General features: G+C 47.2%; 1 protein-coding gene and 1 non-coding gene across 36 annotated transcripts in view; one reads left to right on the top strand and one right to left on the bottom strand.

Annotated features, from left to right (window-relative positions):
- Cacna1c (calcium voltage-gated channel subunit alpha1 C) overlaps positions 1-17,515 on the top strand; it is a 752,474-nt gene that overhangs the window by 131,243 nt on the left and 603,716 nt on the right. The window lies entirely within an intron of this gene.
- LOC111818852 lies at positions 17,006-17,136 on the bottom strand. The gene has a single exon (XR_002822732.1). It is a non-coding gene; the product is annotated as a small nucleolar RNA SNORA70 (small nucleolar RNA).

Raw genomic sequence — 17,515 nt, 5'->3', positions numbered from 1 at the left:
GACAATTAGAAAATTAATGTAAGAAAATAAATGTGTTTGAAATAAGGAGTTGCAAGAAGAAATAGAAAATATAATAAGAGAATAGTGCTGGATTTAAAAAAAAAGACTCAAAAGGGGCTCAATTGTACTTATAAAGATAAAAAGACAAGTTGAGATAAATAACCTAATGGCTGTGTTAAACATCAGGTTAAATGTAACAGGATAAAATCAGAGGATTGGACAGTAGGGCTGAGGAAACAGCTCAGAATGTAGCACAGAAGTGTGAAGTACTGCATGTGAAAGAGCAGTTGGGAGAATTAGGGGCAAAGAACGAAAAGGCTCATTTTATGTTTTGATGGAGTCCTTAGAGAAAATGGACAGAATGATGAAAAGGCATTATTTTAAAACATGATACCAAGAATATTTCAAAGTTAAAGAAGGATATTGATTTTTAGACTGTAATAGCACTCTGGGTAGTGAGTACAGTAATTAAAAATATATCCACCTCTAGACACTCAACATAGAAAACCACTTGAATGTCAGAGAAAATGAGAAAATCTTACAGGCCAGCAGGGAGAAAAGACAGATTATGTCTGTACAAACAGCGGGCTTCATCAGGCACAAGAAGAGGTCAGAAGACAATGAAATAGTATCCGCAAAGTGCTTGGTGACTGTCAAACTAGAACGTCATACAGAGGTAGATTATTGTTCAGGTATTCGGATGAAAAGGTGTTTTTCAGATAGACAAAGACCAAGAGTACTTATCACTCCGTCGATCCTCACTGAAAGAACTGTCAAGGGGCACACTTAAGAAAGAAGCTTTAGTTTTCTTTTAAAGGAGACTGAGAGGATGGTTTGAAATTAAGGTGGTTTTAAGTGTGGAACGGCAGCAAGGGATGGGGTCAGTGAGAGGCAGAGTAGAACCAAAGATCAGAATTTAGTGGGGCCAGGGAGAGAGCTCCGCAGAAAAGTGCAAGTCCTGAGTTCAATCCCTGGTACTGAAAAAAAAAAAAAAATTAGTGCATTCTCCATGGCAATTTTCAGGTTTTTCCAAAGGAGAGCATGTTAAATATTTCATAATTCAAAAGAACATAGGAAAAATATCCAGGCATTGACCTCAGATGCTATCATGATTCTTAGAATAATAACGTAACACCCTGTGTTATATTATTTCATTTAATCTTGCAACAACTGTATGGAAAAGGGAATGTTCTCACTTTGAAAGGTAGAATGGGGAGAGAGCATACTTGTCTTTTGTATCCTCATGGTCAAAATATGTACAGTGGTAGTGTGTGGATGGTAAAGGTGCATGAACCCAATGAAGCTGAGGTTAATCAGCTTCATCACTTCAGTGATGAAGCTGGTGTTTGCATTCAGGATGGTCTGACCTCTAGGTTTCTGCTTTTTCCTCCATGGTCCCTGTCCCTTCTGATGCCTTTCTAGAACAGTCAGACATTGGTCCCTCTGCGTTTCCTGTACACTCCTCCGGACTTGTCCCATTCAAATGCAGAGCCCTGGCTCTGTGGTTACCATGTGTCACATGGGCCAGCAGAGTTCTTTGTTTTGATTTCAACAAGCCTTGGCTCACTGTCTCTTCCCAGTTCCTGTGTGGTACTCAGACAACATCACCAGCACTGTGTTGCTAGCGAGCAGAGCATGGGGTGCACGTGTCCTCTTCCTGCCCTCCCTCCACACCTGCCTTTGCCATCTGTTCCGGATGCCTCTGGCACCTTGACCCTGCCAGATACTGAGATGCTTCACTGCGTTCTGGATCAGGGACCCTAGCGCATGGAAGTCTTTAACCAAGGAATTATCAGTGGGCAACCCTATGTCTAGAGTTGCTAAGCTACACTGGACCCTAGTCACGTATGAAAAGACAGGTGCCACAAGTGAGATATCCCATGTTCAAGGAATTTTCATTGTTTCCCATCCTTATGGGTAAATTTGCTTAAATCTACTTTATGTCCTAGATACATATGTATGTATACACATATACACTTGCACACACATATATGTTGGCACATCACACACACACATACGCATACACACACACACTGAAATAACTGGTTTATTTTGTGGAAATAGGTTTCTTCTTTAGCTGCTGTTAGCTTTTTGCCCCTTTGATTTGTTTAATCATGGATGGTGGCGTTTGGTTTCTGAATTGCCATTAATTTCACCCCAGAACAGTTTACCAGGTAGCCCCGTATGACTTGGTCAAGTACAGAATGAAAGGAGCACTCTGAATTTAGGTTCCTATTACTGGCTTCTCATACACTGTCATCATTCTTTTGAGGATGTTTTTTTCTTGGTATATTTGGGGAGACCTGAGAGCAAATTCCTACCAGAAGTGTTCCTGATTGACATCGCCAGCATTAACAGGCCTGGCAGACAGATGGTGTCTTAAAGGCAAACAGAAACTCTTGGCTGGCTGCTGTGGAAGCTGTAGGCTCCTCCGATCCCTCTGCTTTTCCCCAAAGAGGCTCTGGCTGGAGATCCCAGTGTACAGCTACCCATCCTGCCAGGGTCACCCTCTGCTGCTGAAGTGTGTTTTCTGTAGTTTTGTGGCTAGAGAGAATATTTGACTTTGCCATAGCTGTAGCCGAGGATCGGCTTTATCTTTCTTGGAGAGAGAGATGGGGTGGTAGAAACAGCATTCACCACACAGTTGAAGGAGCTGTATTCATGTGTAGACGCCACCAAACATCTCAGGTGCAGTCTCGGCAGGGCCTTTGATTCTTAGATTCTGCAGCTGGGCATTGATGGTATTTACTTCTATAAAGAATATTAGCTTGTAAAGAGCATTGAGTGAGATGATGCCGGAAAAAGAGGTTTGTAAGCCTGCAAACAAATTTAAGGCATTGTTACTCTCTGGGCTCGGAGGATGTATCGTGGGAAGTTAATGGCCCTCACTGTATATTTCAATGCCAGGAACAATGAGAGCTGTCAATAAATATCGATTAATGATGAGGTGGAGAAGCTGTTTGACTCAGTGTGGAAGGCAGTGCTTTATGAATTAAATGCAAGCTTTCATTTGGCCATTCATAGAGCAAATATTTATTGAGTGGCTACTCAATGCCAGGCCCCGAGAACACAGCAGAAAACGAGACAGGCAGAGTTATGATTAACGTTTCCTCTGGCCTTGACAAAGTTAAGAGAATTAAGCATGCTGTTTTCATAAGGTTAAATTTATTCAATAGGAAACAATTGTGCTTTACACTGATAGTACATCAGTTCTGCTCTTTGGTGTTAAGTGTCTTTTGACAACAAAGTTCACAGTATGTTGTAGTTGATCTTTGACAAATTCCTTACACAGTGAAATAAGAAAAGATGTTACTGGTCCTTGAAATCTAAAAACCTGGGAGCCCGGCTCCCACCTGCTGCAGACTTGTTGCGAACTTAGCACTCTTCACAGGCGTCTTCTAGTTTCTACGTGGGTAATACTCAGGAAGGAGACGTCACAATCTTCAAAAAGCAGCTGTTCCCATTTTCAATACTCTTTATATATATATATATATTTTTTTTTAAATTTTATTTTTTTGTGTTTGTGTGTGTGTGTGTGTGTGTGTGGCCAGCTCAGCCCACCAGGGGGCGGGCTGGCTGGCATGTGGTGCTGGGGGATTGAACCGCGGTCCCTGTGCTTTGCCAAGCTTGTTCCAAGTAGGTGCTTTAGACCACTGAGCCATCTCACCAGCCCCTACTCTTTATATTTTTGATGTCTGTCTTTTATATTAGTCAGCATCTTCCATCTTATAATTTCTTCGACAATCTTCCTTCTTTCATGTGGAGCCAACAGGACCCATTTGCTTCATTTTCTTTCGTCCTCTGGATTTCGGAAGCAGGCTTACCACGTGGCTTCTGAATCTGTTTTCCAGGCTCCTTGTTCTTGCTTTCTTTAGCCAAGTGCTTTCATGATGTCGTTGCTCACCCTTGTGCTCTGCCAGTGTTTGCCCCTCATGGACCAGAAGCGACGGGCTGCAGCTGAGGCGGACCGACCTGTGTTGAGTGCCGAGTCTGCTCCTGCCTTTATTCTTGGCTTTGGATGCACATTAAGGAAGTAAAGATTGTGCTCGCCTTTCTGGAAGCTGAGCTCTATTGCTGGCTCATTTCGAGCTGAAGTCTGCTTGAACCCCTAGGGTTCTTGTCACATACGTGGCTGCTAAGCCCAAGTCTCTTCTGCCCTGTGTGTAGACAGTGCTGCTTTCTCATCGAAGCTTAGTCCTTTACAGTGGATGCCGACTGGATTTTGTCTGGTCGGTGTGGGCAGTGGATTCAGCATGTGGAGGTCACCTGAAGCCTTCTTTGCTCTTCTAGCTTACTGGCTGCTACTCTTGATTTGTGTCGGCAGCATAGTTGACACATTGGTCTTCATCGAGATTTCTAATTCAGTGTTAAAGTGAGTGAAAGGCAGAACCCTGGGTCACATCAGAAGAGACGTTCCAAGTTTAAATGCATTTATGACTCATTGCTCCAGGCACCTGTACACTAAGTCAACCTGTGGCCTCAGGTGTCAGGCGCCAAGGCGTCTCTGTGTCAGCTAACTGCCGAGCCACCTGTGTCTGAGCTATGCGGTAGTGTGAACTGCTTCTTCTGATTGTCCTGCTTGTCATTTTTTGGTGAGTTATTTTACCCAGGGTCTCACTAAAGATCATAGGTGTGCACCACCATACCCCACAACTTAGCATTTGTAAGTTGTAGTGTCAGCCCTCCCTGTTACTGAACCAACCATTGTATGATGACGATAACTTTCCAGTTTATCTCTTCGGGCTAAATCGCTCTCTCTGGAGTTCACATTTCCAGTTTTTTAAAGAGGACTCTCTCTCTGTGAGTCCTCGTTCGGCGCTGGTACCACCAAGTTGGCTGAGCTAGGTTCCTGGGAGCTGTTCGGAATGGTTTTGGTTTTCTTTCTCGCTCTGTGGCTAATTGAATCAGCTGGCGTCACAGACTCTTTCTCCTCACTGTGTCGTACTCCCCGCCTCAGGCTCTGAGTTCTCTTGCCTGCATGAGCGTAGCAGTCCTCTGCTAGATTTTCAGTTCTTCCTTGTCTACTCGCCTGTCCCTCCATGCACCTCTGGACCTCTTCTGTTTATACCTGTGTGTAGCGTGTGGTGATCACATTTCTCGCGGGACCTCAGCGGGTGCGTGCACACAGCGCTCCACCCACCCCTGCCTTAGGTCTCCTTTCCCTTCCCGCCCCCTGCTTCCATTTCTTAGTGCTCTCCTCACATGCCAAAGGTACAGCTCGCTATTTCCTACTGTCTGTTTTTTACTTTGTAGTGTATTTATATGTGGTTCTCATATAAGAAAAACAATGTGATATCTCAGCTTGTGTGTCTGATTTACTTCACTGAACGTTACAATCTCAAGGTTCACCCACTTTCCTAGAAATCACTCGTTTATCCTTCTTTGTGGCAGAGTAGTACTTCGTGGTGTATAAATCCCACATTTTCTTTATTCATTCATCCATTGATGGACATTTAGGCTCCTTTCATGATTTAGCTATTAAGAATTATGTTGCTATAAACGTGGGTATGCATATATTACTGTAATATAATTTTTTTTAAACTCAAGAAGATTCCTGGGAGGGGACTAGCTGGATAAAATGGAATTTCAATCTGTAGTTTTTTGAGGAATCTCCATATTGACTTCCATACTGGTTGCATCAGCGTACGCTCTCACCAGCAGAGAGTAAGTGTTTTTCTCCTGCAGCCTCTCCAGCATTTGTTACTATTTGACTGCATAAATATGGACATTCTTTCTGGAGGGAGATGGAATCGCAGCACACACCCTCACTTCTGCTCACACTTGGTTGCCCAGAACTTTGCCACGTGGCTGTACCCAACTTCCAGGGAGATGGAAAGGTACAGATGGCTGTGACTTTAGGAAGAAAGAGGAAACACACGTGTGAGTGGGCAGGGGTGGCCCTCGCTACTGTACCCTGTACCGGGCTCTGGTCTCATCAGTCTCAGGCTACTTTCTCATCCAGCGCTGACTCAGTGCTCCAATTCTTTTTTTTTTTTTTAATTTAATTTATTTTTTAATGTATTAATACAGGGTCTGCAGGATCTCACTACGTAGATTGGACTCGTAGTGATCCTCCTGGTTACAGCCTCCCAAGCACTGGGATTACAGGTGCGTGCCACCATGCTCAATCTCAATCTTCATCTCAGCATGGTCCAGGGGCAGGGTGGGCATGGCACAGCAGGGATTGAACCCTGATCCCTGTACGTGCCTAAGCAGGCGCTTTAATCTGCTGAGCTATCTGACCAGCCCAGTGCTCCAATTCCTTGGGTTTTTGATCTTTGCCTTCTGTTTCTTTCGAATGCCTTGTAGCTGGCATCTAATTCCTCTTTGCTTGAGGACCTGTCTGGACTCAACGCCTCATCTTTCCAGTTTCCCAGCAGCCCTTCTTTGCATTGCTTATGTGCCTAAGCGGGGACTGTTGGTGCCCGGTACCTACCTGCCTTTGCCAGGTGTGTTCCTGGGGAAACAGCCCACCCTACTCCAAGTCCTAGCGTGATAGAGATGAGTCTTATCACTGTGTCCAGTGCTGAGAGTCCTGAGTCTGGGTTTGAACTCCGTCATCAGAGACAGATAACTTCGAGGGTCGCAGTGAGAGCCATTGGAAAAAATAACCTCTCAGAAGCTTAAAAAAAAAAAAATTCAGTGCTATGTCTTAAGTCGATGTTCTTTTGTTATTTGAAAAAAGAAAAGAGTTCAAACCTTGAGGCTCTGGTTATGTAGGGCTCCTGAGGGAGGTAAGGAACATTCTTTCCAAGAAGAAACTGAGTGGAAAACCTGACTCAGATTCCTTGGAAGTAACCAATTGCGTGGCAGGAGATAGGTGAGCAATCTCAAAATCTTTTCTTCTTGAAAAGAAAGGAACAGACAAGCTGGATTCTCTGCTTTTAATTCACACATCTTTTGAGAGAGGCTCCTATTAACAGTATTTGTTTCCAGGTCATATTTCCCGATGATTATGTAAAGCAAAGGGGCATTCTGAGTGTTTTGTTTTGGCATTGAGATTGAACCTAGGGCCTTTACACTGAGCTGTATCCTTGGCCCTTTCTTATTTTTTTATTTTGAGGCAGGGTCTCGCTACGTAGCCCAGGCTGGGCTTTAGTGAGAGATCTTCCAACCTCAGTCTCCCAGAGTGCTGGGATTGTGGGCATATACTGCCATGTCCAGTGGAAAGAGGTATTGTTTTGTAAGAGTTGAGAAACTTTGATGTCTACTTCATCCATGCCCTCCTTCATCACTTTGCTAGCTACCCCTGGACTGGCCACCTTGCCCTTCTTATCCTGCTCTGTAGGTGCAGAGACAGGACAAATTAATGGGAGGTTTCAGTGAGAATTAATGTATGTTTTGAATATGCTGTAGAATACCTGGTTACAACATGTTGGTAGGAGTTAGACATATGACTACACTTTTGTTGGATGGATTTCTTTGTATCTGCTTCTTGCCTTTAAACATGTGGTTGCTGGGCCAGCCAGATAGTTCAGTGGATTCAAGTGCCTGCTTAGGCAGACGCAGGGGCTGGGGAGGAGGGGTTTGAGCCATGCTGGCCCCGCCCCAGGGTGTGCTGAGACAGTGATGGAGATAGAGCGTGGTAGTGCATGCCTATAATCCCAGCACTTGGGAAGCTGAAAACAGGAGGATCACTATGAGTCCCATCTGTGTAGTGACACCCCATAGAACCCATAGACCCTGTACTAAATACAAACAAACAAACAAACAAACATGTGGGGTTTTGCAAATACTTGTTTATCCTCTTTTGGAGGTGTGTGGGTGGAGACCAGGGCCCATGTGTGTTAAGCAAGTGCTCTACCACTGCGCTGCCTCTCCAGCCTACAAATACCATTTCTTAGAAGCAGCTCATTGTACTTGAGGAGGGAGAGGAGGCTGGAAACCTGCATCTTCAAGTCAGGGACCTGAAGGTAGAGGCCCATGAGCAAAGGTGGTTAAAGCACTTGCCCTGGTGGCAGGCAGCTTGGTTTGAGCTGTGAGTTAGTGCCTCTGTGCCTTAGTCTTCTCATCTGTGAGGTGGGTATCATAACAATGCCTATTTTGTAAGGCTTAAATAAATACATGTAACATGGTGACAACAAGGTCTGGCCCATAGTAAATGGTCTGTAAGTATTTTTATTTATTTATTTATTTATTTATTTATTTATTTATTTATTTATTTGGTCTATAAGTATTAACTGCTATTTTTTTTTTCTTTTTTTGGCAACAATTTCTGAAAGGTGTCCTATCTCAGATGTCTTCTCCTTTTGACTTTCTGACAGACCTGAGAAGGGCCTTGCACTGTCCTCACTCTGGCTCAAGTTATATGGGAGGGGAAGGCTGTCCGTGCACTGTGAGATCGATCGCTCCTTTCACGCCTTTGGTTGAGGTGGTCATCTCTTTCTCCGTGGCACTGGGGGAGCCTCCCTGGGCTGGGCCGTGCAGGGGTCTGGGCGCTTGCATGCTGCTGCTGCTGCACTTAAAGGAGTCAGGGTGAGGCTGACAGCAAGCAGATCTGTGCTTCCACGCCGCACGCTTCCTCCCGGGACACTCTGGAAGGCTCCGAGCCATTGTACTTCATAGTCTGACTAAACTGATGCTGTTGCCTGTTCTCTGTGCGTCGTTGTGCCTTAGCTTCCGATTCAGTGTTCTCGAGGGATTTTACCTGTTTAATGCATTCAGGGGAGGCTGTGGCAGGGTGCAGAAGTGGGTGGCGTTCTCTGAGCATGGTGACAGCAGCTGCGCTGTGGCACTTGCAGCCTGGCCGTCTTTCATATGCCCTCTGCTCCACCTCTAGTGTGGGGTAAGCCACAAACGAGGGTGTGGAGATGAGGGGCAGACTAAGCCCCACCTTGGAAGGATAGGACCCATTAGTAGGCGATGAAGGCTGCAGTCCTTTGGACAGTGAAATCCAGCAGCTCCTCGGGTGCCTCCCACGTGCACAGCCCCGGAAAGCGCTGGGTGCGGTACCTGGAGGGTAGCTTCTGACCCCTGATTTCAGTGAGCTGTACTCATCGAGATTTAGGTCAGCAGTATCCCCCAGACTCACGTGCTCTAGGCAGGGCTTTAGGAATGTGACTGAATCGTGTGGGTGTGTGACTGGCTCCCAAGAGGGAAAGTGTGGCTGGAAGAGTGGGTCACTGCGGTGCAACCCCGAAGGGCTGTTCTACCCCGGCCTCACCCTTCTCTCTCTGCTTCTGGCCTCCATGATGTGAGCAGCTTTCCTCGCAGGCCTTTCCACTGTGCCCTCATCTCTGCATGGGGGCGGTGAGCCACAGGCCTACGGTGTAAACCGAAGCCAGCCTCTGCCAGCAAGGGGCGGGTGCCTGATACCGTGTTTTAGTGGAGAGAAAGTCACCAAGACAGACCATGCTTTGTTGGAGAGCCCTTGCTCCCTGTGTACCATATGCAACCAGGGACTTCCTTGAAATTTTGTTTCTGTTGTAGTGAAAAGCACAGAACATAAACCGTACCTCTGAGTCGTTTTCACTGTGCCATTCAGCAATGTTAAGTGTACCATGGTGTGAAACAGTTCCCCAGAAATTTTTCTTCTTGCAAAGCTAAAACTCTGTGCCTGGTAAACAACTCCACCGTCCCCACTCCCCAGGAGCTCTCTCCCCAGCCCCTGGCAGTCACCATTCTGTCTATCCATTTCTTTGAGATTACCTCATGAAAGTGGAATCCTGTATTGTTTGTCTTCTTCTCATTGACATACTTCATTTACTATGATGTCCCCAAGTTCATCTGGATTGTAGCATGTTCGAGGGTTTCAGTCCTTTTAAAGGCCAAATAGGGCCAGCCAGGTAGCTCAATGGATTAAAGCGCCTGCTTAGGCAGACTCAGGGACTGGGTGTTCAATCCCTGGCTTGCTCTGCTGGCCCTGCCTCCAGGGGGGCGTGCTGAGATGGCGATTGAGACTGGGCGTGGTGGCGCCTGTGCCTGTAATCCCAGCTCTTGGGAGGCTGAACACAGGAGAATCACTATGAGTCCGATCTATGCCTCGTGAGACCCTGTAGACCCTGTACGAAATACATAAGAAAATAAATAAATAAAATTAGAAAAAAAGGCCGACTCATACTGCATCACATGTCTGTACTACTGTTTATTGCCTGTGCGTTCATTAATAGGTGTTTGCATTATGAAAAGCTGCGGTGAATTTGCTGCAATAAGCAGGTGTGTGAACATGTCTTTGACACCCTGCCCCAGCTGACAGGTTGCCCGTCCACATCCAGAAGGGGAGTTGCTGCATCACAGAGGTCTGTTTTTAATTTGAGGACCTGCCGTGGGCTTTCTACAGCAGCGGCACCCTTTCCTTGCTACTAACAGAGCACAAGGTTCTGGTTTCTCCACATGTCCCCCAACACTTGTTTTCTGGTTTTTTTTTTTTTTTTTTTTATGACACTAACCATCTTAATGGATATGAGATGATAGTGCACTGTAGTTTTGATTTGTATTTCTCTGATGAATTGTGAATTTGGCTATTGGTGTATCTTCTCTTATTTCTTCAGGAGAAATGCCTGTTTAAATCCTTTGTCCCCTTTAAGCTATGTTTTTGGCATTAGGGATAAAACCCCCAAGCCCTTCCCCTGAGCTACACCCTTGGGCCCTTTGCTAATTTTGTCTTTTTTTTTTTTTTTTTTTGGTACCAGGATTGAACTCAGGACCTTGTGCTTGCTAGGCAAGCACTTATTCTACTGAGCTATCTCCCCAGCCCCCTTTGCTAATTTTGAATCAATACTCACAGTTTCATTTCTGTGTTGTCCATACCCCTTAGACATCAGCACTGGTCTCCTCCAAAGATGGCCAGACCATTTCTGCAATAGCGGAAATTAGGGGCCTCAAGTGCTCCTGCCTTGAAAGGCCTAAAAGTATTGTTGCCCATCTATACTGACAAATGAGCAGCGTCCCCTGGAAACACTTAGTCCTGCCCCACCCGGCAGCTTTCAGTTTGTGATGATTTTATACAGAGGAGATGCTGGCTGTATTAGTTTCTAATTGCTTTGTAACAAGTTACTGTAAACTTCATGTCTTCACACAAATTTATTGTCTCATACTTCTGGAGGTCAGATGTTTTCCGTGGGTCCAACGGGCTGCACTCCTTCTGGGTGCTCTAGGGAAGAAGCTGTGTTTTCCTTTTCCCAGTTTCTGGAGGCCGCCTACATTCCTTGGCTTGGGCCTCTCCCCTCCATCTGCAAATCCAGAAGTATAGCATCTTCTCTCTGCTCTCTGCCTCCCTGAAGCGGACCCTTGTTGTACTCTGGATAATCCTCCCGTCTCTGAATCTTCAAGGCAATCATTTCTGCAGTTTCTTTGATGACAGCAGGTAGCGCACGCATAAGCACCAGGGATTAGGACATCCCTAACTTTGTAGGGTCTGTGACATTGGGCCTCTGATGTGTAAAGGACAGCGGCTTAGGCAGCTGTGGGAGGGTAAGATTCTTCTTGGCCTTCCAGCTTCAGCCTTCACCCCTGGATAAGAGAATCAGCAGCCAGGAATCCAGAAGGTTCCCGCGAGTCTGGTTGGACTTTGACCTGGACCCTGCATCCTGGAGTCCTTACAGCTGAAGGAGGCAGGGGTCTGGTGGCCTCCCTTCTCTGCCATGGCCGGGTCCTCTCTCCTGCCTTACCCAGCTCTCGCTTCTCATTTGATGTCTTCACAAAGCTTTGCAGGAGATGGATATTCCATTGCCATTTAAATATTGTAGGTGCGTGAATTCAGCAAAAATAATCCAATATAGTCCAGTAGTCCATAATAGTAGTGGGTTATCCATAGGACTGTCTCATTGCTATTTGTTTCTTAATAAAATTAAAAAAAAAAAAAGCTTTGTGGGGTTTTGGGACAATGACTCCTGGCAACCAGTTCATTAGGAGGGAGATGGGAATGGTAGGAATGAAGGGCCTGAGGTATCCCTTTCTTGCCTGCCTGCCTCCTCCAGCCACTACTAAAAGTTCCTTGGTGTCACACATCCCCTGAGCCTAAATGGGTGATCTATAACTTGTGTAGTGGCTTTCTAGGAAACTTTAGTTGGAAAATTTCTTTTTCAATTCGTGCCTGATAAAATAAAAGGTAAATATTTGTAAACCACTAGCAAGATGGAAGATGTGTCTCCCCATGGCTCTGATGTTCCAGTGTTTTAACTGGGGTGGGCTGTTACAGCAAGGAAGGGAGAGTGTCTTACACTAAGGGAGACACCCCTAGGTTCCTTTGGAGGGGGCAGGTTGTCCAACTCTTGTCTGCAGTGCATAAGGAGAGATGGCCAGAGGACCACTGACATTCTTTGGTTGCGCGGGAAAGAGGCTGTGAGTCTTTGCGTCTGTGGTGACCAACTCAGGAGGGCATGGTGATCTGAAATAGTTAAGCTTTAATAGGCATGCGTTAGCGCTATGTCACCCTTCCCATTTTACTGACAAGAATGCTGAGGACTATACAGGTTAATTCAGTGAAGATCACATAACTATAAGTTGGAGACTCACACTGAGATAAGTGTAAGGTCTAGTTAGATGTCTAATTCTAAAATATTTTTTTTCCACTAATGCTACCCAGTGTTTACTGGGTTGTTTCCTTCAACCAAAACCATTACCTTGGGAGTGAGGTGTAGGTTGGGGGAGGGGCATTTCGGTTACGGAGGCAGAGCCGCCCTCTGGAGGAGGGGCTGGCTGCAAACCACATGCAGGGGCTGAGGCCAGCGAGCGAGTCTGAAAGCCACGCTGCCTGCAGCTGACCTTCCGGGCAGTCTTGCGACGGTTGCTGTGGTGTGAGGTCCAGTTTTAGTAACAGCCTCTGAAAGAGCAAGGTCCCTGGCTGGGAGGGTGTGTGTGTCCATCGGTCTGGGCGAGCGTGCCCCAGTGTCCTGTCCTCCCAAGGAGGCTGCTGGCCTCAGAGGTGGGGGCGTCTTGCCCAGTTGTGTCATCTTAGTTCTGGCATTCACGGTGCTTCTCTGAGGCACATGCTTACTGGCCACTTCTGTGCTGGCCACCGAGGAGGCCACAGAGTGGAGTGAGCCAGGGTTCTTCTCTCAGGGTTATGCCTGAGCAGGGAGAAAAAGTCCCACACATGCTGATGCAGATACCAGAGAAGCCATGGAAAGACAAGAACAGCACAGACAGAGGTGAGGATGCGTCGTGTCTTCACGTCCCATGCTATACTTTTGCACGTGTGTGTGCACATCCATCCTGAAGGGTGACCTGACCATATGAGGAATTTGCCTCCCTGGGGTCCTGACCCAGGGCACAGCTATTCCCTCTTTCCTCATCACCAGTCCCTTTATGTGTGACCACTGACGACTGGGGTTAGTGGGTGGTGGCTTCAAAACTCCCGTGCTCAACTGAGAAGTTGGGCCCAGCATTGTCACCCTGGTGTATGAGCTTTGGGGACATAGTTTTATAAAGCAAACTGCTTCTCTGTCGTGCTCGGCAGCCAGTATTTGCAGTTGCAGCTATGAGGAGACCACTTGGCCATGAAGCTGGTTTAGTCCATCTGTGCTTAGGGTACTGGGTACCCGGAGTCTGTGCTTAGGGTACCGGGTACACAGAGCAGACCAACGTAGACCCCCTTTCCTCCAATAAGCTTCGCTCTGCAGCTGCAAATTGGAACTCTCACCTTTGGCAAGTGCATTAGTTACTCTTGTTGCTGGGACAAATACCCGACACTCAAAAAGAGAGAAGGAAAGGTTTATTTAGCTCACAGTTAATGGAGGTTTCAAGACACTGGAGGAGAGGCTGGGGCGCTGCATGTCTAGGATGACCCACTCCACACCTCTGAGTGAGCACAGGTGAGCCAGTTTAATGATTCACACCTCTCTGGCCCCGCCCCTGAGGCCCTGCCCCGCCCCTCTGGCCCCACCCCTCTGGCCCCGCCCTGGTCCTCTGGCCCCGCCCCTCTGGCCCCGCCCCATCCTCTGGCCCCGCCCCTCAGGCCACCCGTTGCTCCTCCAGCTGCATCTGCCCCATAATTTACACGGGGCTTTGGGGGGACAACTAGACACAAACCACAACAGCAAGGTGCTTCTCAGTAATCGCAGTGCCTGTGTCCCCTTTAGTGCTGGCATCTCCTTTAGTGCTTTCTTGGATGGCAATAGCTCGTGATGAGACCCCTCTGACAGACTGGGAAACCCCAAGTCAGGAATCCTGACAGCTGAAGGAACTTGTTGTTCAAGGAAGCTGGTGAGCAGCTGCTCACAATTCCAGTGGATCCTACGCCAGAATCTTGAGAATGTCAGAGAGGGCTGGGAGAAGAGCTGAGGAAACCAGCAGGCAGATCAGAAGCCAGGCCCTGTGCGAGTGGAGTCTTACTGCACATCCTACCTTCTGAGTGTCTGAGCCCTTAGCTACGCTTGCTGAGACTCAGGGTGGTTCCTCCAGGAAGGGGCTGCCTGACTCAGGAGGGACTTGGCAGGTTCTAGTATTTATCAGCCTTCAAGGAGGGGACTCGGGGATGGGGGTGGGTGGCTGGGGGGCCGAGGAGCCATCTGGGAAGCCTATTCCTTTTGACAATATGTTCCAAACAATAAACGCCTCTGCCACCTACACGTGAATTCTGGAATCTGTAAGTGCCCCCAAGTGTGTAGGACTTTAGAGAGTGTGTGGTGAGTATCCTCACTGTACAGATGAGGTGGCGGGTGTGCAGAGGGGGAGATGAGCCTGTCCAGGGTCGCACAGCTTCCTAGTGGGGGAGGAAGATGCCAAACACCTGTTAGCCCCACTCAAGGGTGACTCAAGAGAAACCAGGAAGTGGGAGTGGTTGGAGTAGTGTGTGAGGGGATGGCCCTCCTCGTGGGGACCATAGGGGCCCTGGAAAGGTCTCCCTGGGCCTCATGCCTCCCCTGAGCCTCCCCTTGAGTCCTGCAGGCCTCCAGGGTTCAGCCTCCTTCACAGTAACAAAACAGTGCTAGTTAGTGACCACCGCTCACCGAGACCTTGATCAGTGGCCACACCAGTGCCTGCAAACGTTTTAGAATCCTTATGCATAACATGCCCAGGTCTCAGATGGCTGGCGGCAACGCAGAACAGGGGCTTTGGTCTTCTGCCTTTAATCTGTGTTTTGAACCACTGGATGGTACTGTTCTGGGAGGTCACCGCCAGTGTACATTCAGTTCTTATGTAGTTCTGTCCTCCTCAAACTCAGAATTTCTAAATCCTGTATTTTGCTATCTCACTTTTTCTTTCCTCTCTTCCTAGACTGCAATGATATCTAACTTGTCTTAGAAGTTATAACCCTCCTAATTACTGAGGGAACATAGTCAGAGGAGGGAGACGTAAACAGAATGACAAAGTTGCCAAGATCAGAGACTTCTATAGAGTTTTTACAGCCCTGCTTTCTGCTCTGTGAATCCCAGCTCTACTCGGAGATGAGCATGAGGGTGCCGCTGACCTTTGACTTCTACTTTTGGGCCCTTAAGGGTAACTTCTTTGTCTCTCAGTCATCCTCCTCCTTCTTCTCCTCCTTTTCCTCTTCCTTCTCCCCGCTTTGGGCCCTTGGCTATTAGGTGGCTGAGACTGAGAAGAGTCTGGACAGTGCTGGAACACCCTTCCCCTGAGTTGGGGACTTCGTTCTCCAAGGAGCCTCAGTGGCGTCCATTTCTTGAGCATCTGCTGTTCCTGACCACGACCCCGCCAGATGTCCCTCCATCCTCCAGGGAGGAAGAGATGTTGCAGTGGAGGGGCCCAGAGGGGTGGAATTGACCTGAGTTTAGCAGGTGTCAGAAAAACCTGAGCAGAAGGACAAGAAGGGGCCACTCTGGGCACAAGAAGGGAGGGAATGTCACAGTTTCCTGACCATTCCAGGACCTGGGAAAAGGGCGTGGATTTCAGAGACCAGAGAAATTGGAGGCCGTGAGGTGGCTGGGTCACCCCCAGCTGGGTCTCGCTGGGCAGGCTGTGCGCCTCTCTCCGCTTCCATTTTACTATTAGCAATGGGGACAACAGCTTTTGTGTCTCACTGAGCACCGTCAGGGCACTAAATGGAAATGAGTGTTCCCTCAGCACACACTTCATTTCCTGCCTGAGGCGGGCCGGATGTGGGCTAGGAACCTAGAAATGTCCTGCAGATGGTCTGGGGCAAGACCCAAACAGCAAAGGGGCAAGGTTGAGCCGACATCAGATCACCCCCATCCCTCCTTGCCAGAGGTCTGATGCCTGATGTCACTTGAGAAGACTCAATGGGTTTGGATGCGAGTCTGGTTTTACTCAGTTGTGAAGGTGTGTTTGTGCATGTACACACATGACTTGTTTGCTGTTTGAAAACAACTGATGGCCAAGATTCCTTTGTGTTCTCTGGGCCTGTGTCATGTGCAGAGGACTGTGGGGAAGGAGCTGAGGAGGCGGGGTCCTGTCTTGCCAAGTGTCCCCTCTCCATTGTCCACGTGTGTCCCTCCTTCCTTCCTCAAGGGTGGTGTGAGTGTCTGACATCCGGGCTTTCACCTTCTCACTTCCTGTATCTGAGCACAGCCTCTTTTCCTGTATCTTCTTCACAGCTCTTCAAGTCCAAGATTGGCTCTCATTAGCTTTTTTGGGGAAGGGATAGCATTAAAATTTATTGATAAGCTTGTCAGTGCAGGCGGGGGGCACACAGGGGAAGCCTTCAGGAGGTCAGGGCACACAACTTGTCCAGGGGACTGCAATTATGGGTGGATTTCACCCCGCAGTCATCAGGGAAGAGATGTTTCTCAGCCATCATGTCTTCAAATTCTTCCGCGCTGAACTTGGTAAAGCCCTACTTCTTGGAGAGATACACCTTGTGGCTACCAGGGAACTTGAACCTGGCTCTGCATAGGGCCTCGATCACATGCCCCTTGTTATGCAAGGTCCTTGTCAGGAGTTTGATTCCTGGTACTAGAACCCCCTCAAACAACAACAAAAACAACAACAACAAAAACCACCAAAAAAACAAAAAATAAACCCACCCCCAAACACAATGTGAACCCTTGCCACTATGACCTAGGGCTTCCCGAAGGCACCCCACATGTTTGTCTGGAGCCTAGATTGGGGAACAGAAGAATGTCAGACAGGAACATCCACCAGAAAACAGAGTCTCCCATGTCCCTTAAGCAGCCCGTATAAGCAACAGGCTGCATACACTACCTCAGGGTTGTTGTTTGGAGACAGTGCCTCCTTTATCTTTTTAAAAAAGTTAAATGAAGCCATGTTTGGTGATACGGGCAAGTGAGCTCAACACTCTAAGAGGCTGGCAAGTTCAAACCCAGTATAAGCAACTTAGCCACTTAGGGAGACCTTGTCTCAGAATTAATAAAATAATGGGATGTAACTTTTGTGAAGGTTTTTGGTTCAAGGCTCAGTACAGGAAAAACAAACAAATGAACAAAAACTAAACTAAGTTAATATCTTTTTTAATTAACTTTATTGAAAATCAGTAATTACATAGCATATTAAAATTGTAGGCAAACATTGAAATGTGAAATATATAAGATGTAGACAGTGAATTTTAGAGAAATATTTCTGAAATGAATACATAGCATGAGATTAATAATAGATTGCATGATATAAATAAATTATTTACAAACTTAAATGAATATAA

The sequence above is a fragment of the Octodon degus genome, unplaced genomic scaffold, assembly GCF_000260255.1.
Source record: "Octodon degus isolate 3935 unplaced genomic scaffold, OctDeg1.0 scaffold00104, whole genome shotgun sequence".
Taxonomy (NCBI): Eukaryota; Metazoa; Chordata; class Mammalia; order Rodentia; family Octodontidae; genus Octodon; species Octodon degus.
Note: the sequence above shows the minus strand (reverse complement) of the source record. Positions and strands in the feature narration are given on the sequence as shown.